We start from the raw sequence: 13,994 nt of genomic DNA on the forward strand, positions 1-13,994 counted from the left end.
GACGTCCGAGCCGGCATGACTCTCCTAGTTCGTGTCACTCTCATATTTCAGGTAGGCAGGTGAAGCGTTAGGGGGTCTTTTGCCCAAGGACCCCTACTGGAAAGTTGGGTACCAACCGGGATTTGAACCCCGGTCTCTCGTATCAAAGGGCGGCCTCCCGTATCAAAGGGCGGCGCTCTTAACCACTACGCTATCCAGAAATATATATATATATATTTCTTGCCTTATGGCAATTTACCTTCAAGTAAAATAGACAGAGCAGCTGAAGTGGGCAGGTATCCACGTAGAACACAATAGCGCTGGATCAAACAGATGATTTATCTCAGGAAAGGTTGTGTGTAAGTATGTGCAGGCAGTCCAAGTACTGTTTAACAGCCACACAACTAGTGGAGACATTTATGAAGGCCCCAGAAGGCCCTGCTACTGTGCCCGCCATGAGTCACAGGCGTTTAAGGTCTGAGTAGAACAAAATGATTGGAGCAAGGACCATGTCTTGGTCTCTGTTTTAACAGCACCCAATTCAACTGGGCCTGATCCTAACTAGCCACTAGGCATTACCACAAAAGACAATATATTGTGCTCCTGACTCTTCTCTCACTCACAACAATGTAAACCATGGATTAACCGATAGACCAGTACAAACCCAGCCCATTTACCGCAAATCATCAGACTGAACTAAGAGGCAGCAGTGCTAGAAACTGCTAACAGAAGGGTACATGCATGTGAGTGGCAGGGTGGTGGGGGACTTGCTTTATACAAGGACTGGCCTACAAACCAATATGCTCTAGGACACGTGGCATTACACAGGTCAGACTAGATGACCTAATGGTCCCTTTTGGCCTTCAAATCTATGCATCTATGAAACAAACTCTAAAAACTTCTCCACTGGCTTCCTGCTGCATTGGGGTACCTCTCCTCCCCCAGGTTCACAGCTCTCATTCTCCCATACAACACAGTACCATACCAGATTTACGCCATGCAATCTGCTAAGGAACACAAATGCTTCACAAGATGACATCCCTACACACAGACTCTGCTAAAGCCTTGAGCAGAGGGGAGGTCTGGAGAGGCAAATGCCTGTTTCCATAGACTGAAAATCATCCGCTGCTTGGGCAACATTTCTGATTCTCTCATGCTCAGAAACGCATCTGAACGGGCCTTCCACCCCGAGAGCTTTGCATTTGTTCTGTTGCTAACTGAAGGCCACACTCAAGGTATTTTCCCTACCTTCTGAAGGACTTTTTCTCTTCTACTAATTGTTGTTTCTAATATGCCTGAAACATTAATCTATTTACTTAGCAGTAGGATTGTCTCCCGTATGTGTCAATGCTTATTTATTATTGGAGAGCTGCTGATGTTTTGAGCACTAGAGCACTTGTTTAAAAAAAAACCCATTGGGAAGTCCTGCTGTCTTCCTTTGAATCTCTCCTTCCCCCCTCTTGGAATAACGGAGGAATTAAGGCCCCAGTGCAACACAGCACTTATGCACATGCTCACCTTTAAGCACAGGAGTAGCCTCACTGACTTTAGCTGGACTCACAAGGCTGAATTTAGGATTTGCCACACGGTGGGTCCTTGCCCCTCCTCTCAGTCCCATATCCTGCCTCCAGAAGTGGACAAGACCTGATGCTTCTAGGCAGTGGTTTCTCAACTGTGCTCTGTGGGCCACCACTGGAATGAAACCTCACTGAGAAAGCTGCAGCGTGGGGGTCACAAAGTCAGACTGCTCTCTTGTGCAAAGCCGCCTGCGTAATGGAAGTAATGGAGAACCGTTGGCTGAGAGGAAGCCAAAACTACTCTGGTAATTGGAGCAGGGCTGCGCATGGGAAAACAGCCTGTGGGGAGTGAGGAATTATACCAGCTGATGAGCTGAAAGAGAGTCTCCACCATCCTTCCCCTAGTTCTTGAAATTTTTCATCATATGTAAATACCGCCCAGACCCCTACCCAGCTTTGCTGCTCACCTCCAGACCTTCATAATCCCAGTTAAGGTGCAGCTGCTACCATAACAGAGGGAAACTCACTTACAGGATTATTCTGATTATTTAGACGGCTGCGATTTCCAGAGGCTCCCAGTCAGAGATCAAGGCTCTCGCAATGCAAGGTGCTGTGTGCACAAGTAAAACGACGACAGTTCCTACCCCAGGCTGTTCCCAGCTGAAGATTACGACAAGGCAGATAAACCAGCAAACACGTGAGGCAGGATGAGGAGATGAATGGTAAAGACACAAACAGAACAAGGGGTCATTGCAGTCATAGCTTCCCTCTCGTTTTGCTCAGCAACGTGCAACTGATGTGACGACCGTATTGCTCTTCTCCCCACCGGGGGCTGCTGGAATTTTCAAAGAAGCCTAAGGATGTTAAAAACCCAAATCCCATCAGAAGTCAACGAGAGCTGGGTACCTAAATCCCTTCAGTTCCTTTGAAAAGCCAAGCCTGTGGCTTTCACCAGAACACCTAGAGGCAAAGTGATACCAGTCAGCCATGCACCATGCTAAAGAACTTATAAAATTCTGGTGAGAGAAATCAGTTTACAGACCTGACTGCTGACACTCGCACCAACACATCCTGTTTATAGGATCAATTCATTTCAACAGCATCCCAAGGATATATTTCACTGATAAAGAGAAGTCACAGCTGTCAGGTATCCATCTGAGGTAGATGGTAGATACGATAGACCTACAGAGGTAGATACAATATATCCAATATTTCCCCAGAGACATCAGTTACCCATTAGAGGTAGATACAGAAAACCATGTATTTACCTAGCACACTGTTCCTCAGAGAATGTTCGGGATTTAATGTCTTGTGCCTGCTTATCTCAGGCCAAGTGATGTTACTCTGGAACTTGAAACTGAGCCGTATCCTTCATCCATCTCATAGTGACTGCTGGGTATCATTTTGTAGACATGGCTGATAGCACCGCCTATTATAATGTTGGTTGACACTTCCTATTATCAGACCCATATTCAGTTGCTCGTAACTTTGCCAAACTCGAACCCTTGGGGCTGAAAGTTTCCATGCCGGGTGTCTGCCTCAGCCTGAATTTTAAAAAAAATAATTCAGACACAACAGTTTAGGCATTTCAAAGATGGCAGCTATGAAAAAATACATTGTTTGGCCCACGTTAAAAATTGCCGGCAGCCTTTTCTTTGAGAAGCTCTAGTGCCTTTTGAGAAAGAACTTGAAAATCTGCCAAGGTGGTCTTTGTGTCATAAAAATCTGCCCAAATTTGTCCAAGAGATAAGATAATAAGATAATAAAAAAAAATCACAGTTTGCACATACCCGGTAAAGACTGCTTAGACTTTAGCAGCTAAATCCCCCAAAGACTCCATTTACACTGGCTAGACTGGGACTGTCTGGGAACAAGTATGGGACAAGGGGATGGAAGGGAGGGAGGGGCTGACTCTGCCTGGATCAGGAGCCCAGGGATGGAGATTGGGACTGGAAATTGGGAGTCGGTTAGGACAAGAAACGTGAGCTGGAGATGGGTGACTGGAGACCAGATGAGGAGCTGGGAAGGAAGAAACTGAGACTAGGAGTGAGGGGAATTAGGATGGGATGGTAAATCTGGAGGAAAGAGTGGGACGAGAAGCCAGAGGGCTGGAGACCAGGACGGGCTAGGTGAGGAGAATGGGACTGGGGACAAGCAGCCAGGGATGAGAAAGAGACAGGACTGGGAGAAGGTCAGGTGGGAGGGGAGAGGCAGAATGAATCCCCTTAGGAGCATGGAGTCAGGGGGTGGAATGGGGGAATGAATGCAGAAAGAGAGGATGGCCTCATAACTAGGAGCTCCACTGCCTTAACCTAGCTGCTTAAACTAAGCTTTTTGCAGGTGGCCACTAACTCGGTGTCCCTCATTTTCTTGGTGTTTTACCTAAGACCCGGAAGGATCTGCAGAGATGGTGAGCACCTACAGCGAGCTCTGAGCACAAAGCGCTCTCTAAGGCAAAACATTCTCAAAAAGCAGCTCCTAAGACTCTAAAATTGGACACCCTCAGTAGTGGATACTTTTGACCTTCATCTCTTTCTCTCGTATCAGAGGGGTAGCCGTGTTAGTCTGGATCTGTAAAAGCAGCAGAGAGTCCTGGGCACCTTATAGACTAACAGACGTATTGGAGCGTGAGCTTTCGTGGGTGAATACCCACTTTGTCAGACGCAGGACCATTCACTCACGAACGCTCACGCTCCAAAATGTCTGTTAGTCTATAAGGTGCCACAGGACTCTCTGCTGCTTTTACTCTTTCTCTCTGTTTCTGATGTGTAAAATGAGGAGAGCTCCACCCCCTCATTTTACAAGTTTTGTGAAAAATAAATCCATTCATCGTTGTGAAGCAGTCACACACTAGCAACGAACACCACTGAAAAGCACAAGGAAATTAATAATTCTGTTTTCACAGCAAGGTTTGAACAGTGTACCGTAAATAAGGCCTTGGACCACACACTGAACAATGAGTAGAAAACAAAAACATTGAATAACTGCTCATTAAGTGAATATCGCCCATGCGGCACACTGTGGAAAAAAACCAGTATGGGCCCATCTAATTAAATATCGTATCATAATGCATACGCACTATGGAAATAGACTTAAGGTTGTATGCGCAACCTTAATTCTGGCATTTGCTAACTTCTGAGAGCTTGACTTTGCAGCCATAATAATGTTGTTTACTTCAGAGCTGTGTGTGAGATTATCTAGAGTGCTTATGTCACCACCACCATGCCACACAGCCAAACACCACAAAACATTTCTCCTGAGTGGTGCAGATTAGTCTCTCTGTATCCAAGCACAGACTCTCCTTCACCGCAATGCAACGCATCACAGACAACCTCTGCTCTCCATGAAACAAACTGGAGTGTCGAGTTCCTCAGCCTAACTACATGGCTGCCTCCTAAGACTCTTAGCCAGGTCTGATTTTCAGCCATTCTTTTCACCACATTCTCTCATCCCCTCATAACAAATGTCCTCCCCTTCAACTCAGAATAACTCCAGCTTAGCATGGTGACTTCAAAGAGAAGTGATGACGGCTCCAAGCAATTTTCCCCCTCCTCTTTTCTACCCCAACGTATACCAGTCCCTTCTCACCCATGTCCATGGCAGCTACCATAGCAGTGGGTACCTTAGAAACACCTCCGAAAGATGCTGATGCAGTCATTTTCTGCAAGTGAAGGGATTACCATCGGATAACTGCCTGGTCACCATCATCAAATAAAATGGTGAGCGTACAGTCCAAATCCCACAGAGCAGGAACCGACATCAATATAATCACCACCAGATTAGGAGCTAATTGGCCCCACTCAATAGTTCTCTCAGCAGATGTGTCCATGACTGAAGGGCCATGGAGCTGAATAGTATCTGCTAGGCTGGAGTGAAAGTCCATCGGCAAGAGAGCACACTTGCATTGCTCTCATCCTGCTGCACCTTATAAAGTGTACGGCATGCAAAATAAAATACCATGTGCTTATAAACGTCAAATAATACATACTATCCACTGTGTGGGTAAATAAAGGTATTGTGCAACAAAGAGATTAAATCTGACAGCAAATTTCTGGATCTGTTTTTCAGCTGGAAACTTTTCTAGTTTTGACAAAGAGTTCACATTTCCCCACTGAAAGATGCTTTCCTTTGTAAATTTCCACTTAATCAAAAACTTGATTTGCATTTTCGACCAGCCTTAGTACTGGGGTATTTTTCAGCTTCTCCTAAGTATTAATAAGATACTGAGAAATCCCATGGTAAGACCACAATCCCATGGTGGCGTGATAAGCGCCACTCCCTTTCTCTCCTAGGAGTGATCACAGTATTCTGACATTTCTAGCTGCCTCCTAACAGTGCAGTTCGTGCCAACACCGTTTCACTCTATGCCACATCTGTTAATAAAGTCTTCCAATGGATATATATATGAGAGTGTTCCCAACATTTCTCCCTTTGCCCATGAACTGGGCAACCAAACTGCAAAGCGAGCCATTGTACTCATGAAAAAGGGAGCATCTTTCCAATTACTCAGCCACACCCACTGTGATCGCTCCAGGAAACAGCAACATACTTCAAATGTCTCCCTCACCCCCCCGCATTCTGTCCTCACCTGGAAAAATAGTTGTTGCAGCAAGTGGAGGGGAGGTGGGCTTACAAACTGATGGGGATAAACAAGATCTGACTGTATGTGATTTACAGTTAACAATGTCGTTTACCGAATTTGTCAACTGAATACACAGTGGCTGTTAGCGACTGTGGGGATCAACTTAATTTTAAATTAAATAAGCAATAAATGCTTAAAACTGAACTTCTATTAAATTTCACCTAGTATGTGAAGTATGTGGGGCTTTTAATTGACATTAAACAAAATAGTTACACCGAGTCAGCTGATATTTTATTACCTTGAGATAAATGGCCTTATTAAATCTAAACTGTCTATTTCCATTCAAGGTGGAATCGCACACGGCTCTGCTAATGTTTGTCTAGCTCAAAGGCAGCGCGCTAAACAGATTTATTTGAGTGGGGAGGGTGAAAACAGTGAACAATACTGGATTCACAGCCCCATCTGGAGATAGAAAGCCATTTACTCACAGAAGAGGTATTATCCATCTATCTAGAGAGTTCTGTGCCCCCCCCCCATTGTTATGGTCTCTGAATGCTGCACAATCAAGAATGGATTTTACACTTAACACTGCTGAGAGGTAGAGAAGAATTATTCCCATTTTACAAATGGGAAACTCAGGCCCAGGGAAGATTAAGTGATTTGCCCAAGGCCTGTGATATACAGGAGGTCAGACTAGAAGATCTGGCGGTCCCTTTTGGCCATAAACTCTGATACATAGGAAGTCTGGAGCCAGGCCAGGTACTGAACATCTCAAGCGCAGCCCAGTGTCCACTCCACTAGACCAAGCAGTGACAACATAACACCCCGCTCAGGCTGCACCACCAACATGCCCCAGGTCTGTATGGGAAGTTGTCACTGACAACTTCCCTAATTTCATCTCCCCCTCTTCTCTAGCAGTGTCTTTCCCCGCTCTTCCACCTCTCCTCCTAAAGCCTGATAGGATTGGAAACAAAAGTGCCAGTAAGGATGGAGAACTTACCTATCCTGAGACTTCATTTCTCATGTGCCCCCTGAACCCTCTAAAATGCTAATGGTTTGTGGCTACTATTGATCTAGGCTATTGTCAAAGCCCTGACACAGTGGTAGGAGGCCTTCCACTTCCTATAACCACCTGCTTATTCCAAACACCTAGACACTAACTTACGTAAACCATCTTCAGATATGTTAAGGGCTGTTACAAAGTGTACTGCAATCGATTGTTCCTCTCCTGCCTCCACCAGACAGAGAGAAGTAATGGGCTTAATCTGCAGCAAGGGAGATTTAGGTTAGTTATTAGGGAAAACTTTTTAATTTTAAGGGTAGTTAAGCTCTGGAACAGGCTCCCAAGGGAGCTTGTAGAATCTCTGTCATTGGAGTCTTTTAAGAACAGGACAAACACCTGTCAGGGATGGTCTAGGGCAGGGGTAGGCAACCTACGGCACATGTGCCGAAGGCGGCATGCAAGCTGATTTTCAGTGGCACTCACGCTGCCCGGGTCCTGGCTACCAGTCCGGGGGGGCTCTGCAAGCCTCTTAAACATTTTAAAAATCTTATTTACTTTATATACAACAATAGTTTAGTTATATATTATAGACATATAGAAAGAGACCTTCTAAAAACGTTAATATGTATGACTGGCACACGAAACCTTAAATTTGGAGTGAACAAATGAAGACTCGGCACACCACTTCTGAAAGGTTGCCAACCCCTGATATAGGGTCACTAGGTCCTGCTCAATGCAGGGGGCTGAATTTGATGACTTCTCATCCCTTCCATTCCTACATTTCACGAACTGATGATTCAGAGACTAACACCACTGACCTTTTTGAAAATGACATGAACTGAAATATGAAATTTCACACCCAAATGCAATTTCATAAATAAACAGTATAAATGTTAATGTTTTCTACAGAGTTTTATATACAAAATCAAGCTAGAGGTGGATACAACTTCCCGGTGTATGGAGACAAATTTAGGAAGGAACCACATTTTTTACGTCAGGCATCTCTATGTCTACAGCAATCTCTTGCTCTCATTCTGGCTTGCAACAAGTGAGTGATGTTGCCCTCTAGCAGCTAACTCACAGAGAAGATAAAGGACGTGGTACTACTGCTAGTTAGGAAACGCATATTAGCTCAAGTGGCAGGATCATGCATTTTAGGAACAACCAGCTTCTAGTTCTCGCTCCCAAGTTGTTGTGAACCACTTACACGGTAACGGCATCTGTTTGTATGAGCAGAGGGCTACAGCCCGCCCAAGACACTGCATGCAAAGGATCACACAGAACAATGTAAACTAATTAAACCAATAGAACTGGCAACAGGAAACAGTCATAAAAACTGGGCCAACTATGAGCATTTTAAAGATACCATGAAAGGAAAAAAACAGACATTTTTTGAAATAGAGAGAAAGCGATTAACATCCATCTGCGGCAAATTCCATGCCCTGCGGTCCATTCACAGCCAACAGCCACCCTGCACATAAGCCTGTGACAACTGATGGGTGCTGCCACACCACCAATGAGAAATCACTATTATAAATGGTTCCTTCTGGCTGAAGTGCTATGAACCTATAGGGGAAACTGGCCTGACTGGAGTCAGTGATACTCAGCAGTCTGTATCTTTTCTAAGAAAAGGTATCAGCAGCTCGCAACTCCTCTGATGTTTGTTTTCCTTCCTTGAGCATATTACAAGGCTTTGGGAGCATTTATGAGTGACTCATGCATATGACAGGGTCAGCCTCAGATCCCAACAACAGATATGGACAATCTCTTTTTTACTTAAAATAACGACTTTTCACGCCAGCTCTTGCACTGATCGAAACTAACTCTCCTTGGGATTAAGGCAGAATCTTAACTTGAGTGTCTTTGCCATTAATCCTAATCATTGTGATTAGGTGCGAGCGATGTTTTTTTCATATCTGGATTAGCAGCATTACCACCCTATCTATCTTCCTGTACCCAGAAGCACAGGGAGAAGAAACTGCTAAGCATTATACTGACCTAACCCAATTTCTTAGACAGGCATAAACTGTCAGAAGCTTTTGAGATTTCATGGGGTTTTTTTGGTCTGTGGGTTTTTTATTTGATTTGTTATTTTCTTTTCTCTATTTTTCTTTCTCACAAAACTAAAAAGAAAAAAAAAAGTCAGAATTCACTAACATTCCCTTCTGCAAGTTCCAGTCTGCGTGCAGCTCCCTTAGCCATGTTTCCTTTCCAATCCCTGGTCCAGGACCAGTGCTTAGAAAGGCTCTTGAAGTATTTGCACGACTCTATCAGAGTCCAAGAAAGTGATGGGATACTGGACCTTAAAAGCATGGATGAATGGAAAGGAAGTAAATATTTCACTGTTGTCATTGTGTCACTGTGTTCTTACTCTAAAACCTCTTAAGGTATCCCTACAAAATTTATTTGAGCTTCCCTTGCCCAGAGCATCTTAATACAGGCGCTGGACTGGCACGCCATTACAGACATCACAGCAGTTAGTACACTCTAAAGTGATTCTGAAGGCCAAATGAAGTTGAGTAAAATAATGGGACTAATACTGAAGTTAAATGCTTTCACAGAAATACAGGAACTGACAGATTGTACCAGACCCATGCTCTTCCTAATCTAGGATTAGTCTCCAACACTGGGCAGCACCAGATGACACAAAGAAATCCTGAAAGAACCGCCCTGATTTCTAATAGTTAGAGATTAGTTTAAACCAGTGGTTCTCAAACTTTTGTATTGATGATCTCTTTCGCACAGCAAGCCTCTGAGTGCAGCCACCCTTATATACTAAAAATATCCCTTTTATAATATTTAACATTATTATAAGTGATGGAGGTGAAGTGCAGTTTGGGGGTGGAAGCTTACAGTTCGTGAACCCTCCATCCCCATGTAATAACCTCGTGATCCCTTTGGGGTTGTGACCTCCAGTTTGAGAACCCCTGGTTTAAACCATGAGGCATAAGGTTTAATTGCTAGTAAACTCTTATAATGCTGGATATTCTTGTTAGCCATATAAATGTCTGACCCCTTTCCAAATGTTGCTGAATTCTTGGCCTCAACATCATCTCGTGGCAATGAGTTCCAGAGTCTAATTACAAACTGTATGACAGGTATTTCCTTTTATCCATTTTAAATTAGCTGCCTTTCAATTTCCCCTTGTTCTACTATTGAGAAATGGAGAACAGTCACACCCGATACTTCCATTCTCCAGACTATTCATTATTTATCTACTTTTATCCTGTCTCTTATTTAGGGTTGTTTACTTCAGAAAGGAGACAGTCTCTTTAATCACTCTTCATATGAGCTTTTCCAGGCCCCTAATTATTTTAGTTAGTCTTCTCTGAACCTTTAATTTCTACACTATGCTTCACTAGGTTATTGCAGCACCTTCTGATAGAGAAATGGGAACTACTTAGATCAACAGCATTGTGGGACTCGCAGCAGGAATCACACATAATCAGACAAAAGGAACCTGCCTAAAGTTTGTGGACAAACCACAAGATTAGACTTATGAACGTGAAAGAATGATTTTAATAAACAAAGCGACACCTATGCTTAGGAATCAGATGGGGCACCCGACGCCTGACCAGTATCATAAGTTATAATTAATAATAAACAAACCCTGGTGACCGCTTTATTTGTTCAAGTTCTTCAATTCCGATGGGATTTTAGCAGTCAGTATTTCACATGCCGCTAGAGGCAGAGATAAAGGGCATTAATCTTCAGTCTTTATTCATGTTGTGTAGTACTTACTCACTTGTATATCCTTAGACTGAACTTTTTACAGGATAAATACTGTGCAGCACAAGGGATGCAGAATTGGGCCAGAATTTACACTATTTGAAGACTTGAATTTCAAACTTTCATAAATTATACAGCACAGGATCCTAACTACCGAAGTTCAGGACAACAGCCATTTAAATATCATACTCAAAGTGGGGCCAAAGAGAGACCCGAAGCTACTCAGAGAATGATGGGATTTAGAGATGTCATCTGCCTTGCAATCTGCCACAAACAGGCAAATGGTCGTATCATTGCTTTGAGAGGGGTTTCAAATCTGAAAATAGCCACTGCAAGTCGCAGACAGCACAGCAATATAGTTGTAAGCCTTGGAAATGTCGTGGCTAGAGGAAGGTACTGGACAGACAGATCTGAAGGCAAATCTTTGCAGCATAAGCTTACCCCTGCCATGTTCTTCAACCACATTCTGAAGGGAAAATTTCTCTGGGCAAGAGAATTCAAGTCTTCATTGCCAGTTAATTCCTAGGTGTTTCAGCCAAGACAGCTAATGAGGATGCTAGCCAATGCCAATCATAATAGATGGTTAACATTTGCATGATGAAAGACACTAATTCAGTGACATGAAGAAACCTGGAAAGCAATAATGCTGATGTAGACAGGAGTGCCAGTGGACAGGAATGCACACAGGAGTTTGCATGCGACTGGCCCATTGCAGTTTGGGGTTGTTTACAAAGCAGCATCAGTGAGATACAGCCCCTCTATATGCAGCTGTAGAACACTGTGTTCAATTCTGAGCAACATCCAACCAAAAGACATTGCCAAAATGAATGGACCTCAGACAAAGGCAACCAAGAGGATGAAGGGGCCGGTGGGTATGGGACTGATTCACAAGAAGCTAAGTGGAGCACGTTGCTGAGCTTATAGACAACTGAAGTGGCAGAGATATAAGACGAGTCTACAGATAGCAGAAGGAAGTTAAAGTCTAGGGGTCTGTCAACTCTGGGAAGGCTGATTACTTTTCCCACGAGAACTGGGAACATAGGAACTGCCAGATTGGATCAGACCCATGGTCCACCTAATCTGGTAATCAGTCACCAAGAGCAGCCAGTACCAGCTGATTCAGAGAAAGGCGCAAAAAATTCTGCAGAAAACAACTCAGAGAAGTTTATTTCCAACTCCCAGTAGGTAGACATCGGCTTAACCCCCGAATGACGGGACAGAAGGGAACACTAGAAAGAACAGGCGGCACGAATTTCTTAACACTGCTGCGAGCAGAGTTAGAGGACACCATGGTAAGAACGAATGCTCTGTCTATGCTAGACACTGTGCCTGGGTTAGCCAGCTGCGAGTAAAGGGCAAACTGAAAATACAGCAACGGGGAGGAATAGTCAGGGCAATACAACAGGAATGATAGGGTGAAACTAAACGGGGAAAACCAGGCTGACTATCAGAGAAAACTTCCTGATAATAAGGCATCATTGTGCTGTGTAAAAATCACAGAAACATAGGGGAGGGACACCAAGGTCATCTACTTCATCCCCACTCCTGGTCCTGAGGCAGAATTAAATATACCTATCCCTGACAGGTGACTTTCCACCGTAGATATACGGCACAGGAAGCCAACCCACAGCACACAAGCTGATTTTCAGGGGCACTCGCACTGCCCAGATCCCAGCCACTGATCCGGGGGACACTGCATTTTAATTTAATTTTAAGTGAAGCTTGTTAAACATTTAAAAAACCTTATTTACTTTACATACAACAATAGTTTAGTTATATATTATAGACTTATAGAAAGAGACCTTCTAAAAACATTAAAATGTATGACTGGCACGCAAAACCTTAAATCAGAGTGAATAAATGAAGACTCAGCACAGCACCGCTGAAAGGTTGCTGATCCCTGATATAGGGAGTCAGTTCCGTAGTCCAGCATGGAACAAAGTAGTCTGACTTTGAAGCCAAACTAGCACCCTTAAGCAAAGCCAGCACACCTTACAAAAGAAAGATATCAAAAGCCGGCCCATCCTAGAAGTGGGTGAAAGGTAAATGGGCAAAATCCAGCCTACCAGGGAGTGGAAATAAAACAAATAATCTAAAACTTATTTAGTAAAACTGAGCAAGGCCAATTTATTTCATGGCAAAATGCAGCACCCAGAACAATTACTGAATTAGTTTTCCCTATCAACACCTCCCACTCACAAACAAAGCCCCAGGGGGTGCCGAGATTTCTCCTGAACAATAATGAGAATGAAATCTGTCAGTTTGAATGAAAATAAACTGGGTGACGGTAATTGTGTGGGAAATTCCTGGTGTGCTTACCCGCCTGGGAAGGGCCTACCCAACCTTGCATGCAAAAGTGTGCCAGGACCTAACACACCTATTATTATTTCTATAAGGAGTGGGGTCCCATTCCACAAGGCACCATTCCAACCCCTTCCCTGAAGAATTTACTGTCCCATAATTCAGGAGCAGGACAGAGATGACCAGGGAAGCAATATTTAATAGAAAAGATAGCAGGACAAGTCCCTTAAACCAAAGTAATCAGTGTCTCAGCGCATTCCTGTCCCATCAGCTCTGTGGCCCACACTGTGATGTGAAGCCTGTTGCATCCAGAGCGCAGGATGTCATACCTAAGCCCCAACTGGTGCTCTGCAAAGACCCCAGCGGAACGGGGCACACCCACCCAGAAATGAAAGATCAGACCCAGCTGCTCTGCAGCTCTAGTCCCCAACTATTGGAGAGAGAAGCAACTAGTGGTCAGTTGCCCTCCTCCCTGGGCAAAGGCAGTGGAGAAGCATCCATCTGCCCCCTGAATCCCCTCCGGTCCCTCGGTCCCTGGGGCAGTCGCCTGCACTGTGTCCTTACCGCCAGATCTGCACCCCCTCCCAGCCAGCCCCTTGGAGGAAGAGGGGGGCAACGGTCCCAGGAATGCACCATGAGGGGCTGGGACCCCCAAGTGCCGGGGAAGTTTCCTGGGTCCCTCCCCTCGCCATTCGCCCCCTGCCCAGCCTGAGACACACTCCCCCCACCGCAATCTGGTCCCTACTTCTCCACCCCCGCCAGGCACTGCAGGCTGGAGATCCCCGCCGGGGCCTCTCCTCCTCGCCCCAGCCGGGCCAGCAGCACCCGGCCCGGGCGAGGGAGGAGGAGCCGCCGCCCCCGCCACCCCCGGGCCACATGCAGC

At 44.8% G+C, this 13,994-nt stretch overlaps 1 protein-coding gene across 3 annotated transcripts in view; it reads right to left on the bottom strand.

Moving 5' to 3' along the window:
• Positions 1-13,994, bottom strand: part of LPP (LIM domain containing preferred translocation partner in lipoma) — a 454,652-nt gene that overhangs the window by 439,584 nt on the left and 1,074 nt on the right. For 2 of the 3 annotated variants that reach the window (XM_032777310.2, XM_032777322.2), the window contains exons 1-2: positions 2,028-2,238; positions 1,498-1,745 (exon numbers count right to left, since the gene is read on the bottom strand). The exons of the other annotated variant lie outside the window; for it this stretch is intronic. The gene's annotated coding sequence lies outside the window, so the exon portion shown is untranslated. Of the gene's footprint in view, positions 1-1,497; positions 1,746-2,027; positions 2,239-13,994 lie in introns of those variants that run through there. 3 annotated transcript variants of the gene reach the window in all.

The sequence above is a fragment of the Chelonoidis abingdonii genome, chromosome 8 (genome assembly GCF_003597395.2).
Source record: "Chelonoidis abingdonii isolate Lonesome George chromosome 8, CheloAbing_2.0, whole genome shotgun sequence".
Classification (NCBI taxonomy): domain Eukaryota; kingdom Metazoa; phylum Chordata; order Testudines; family Testudinidae; genus Chelonoidis; species Chelonoidis abingdonii.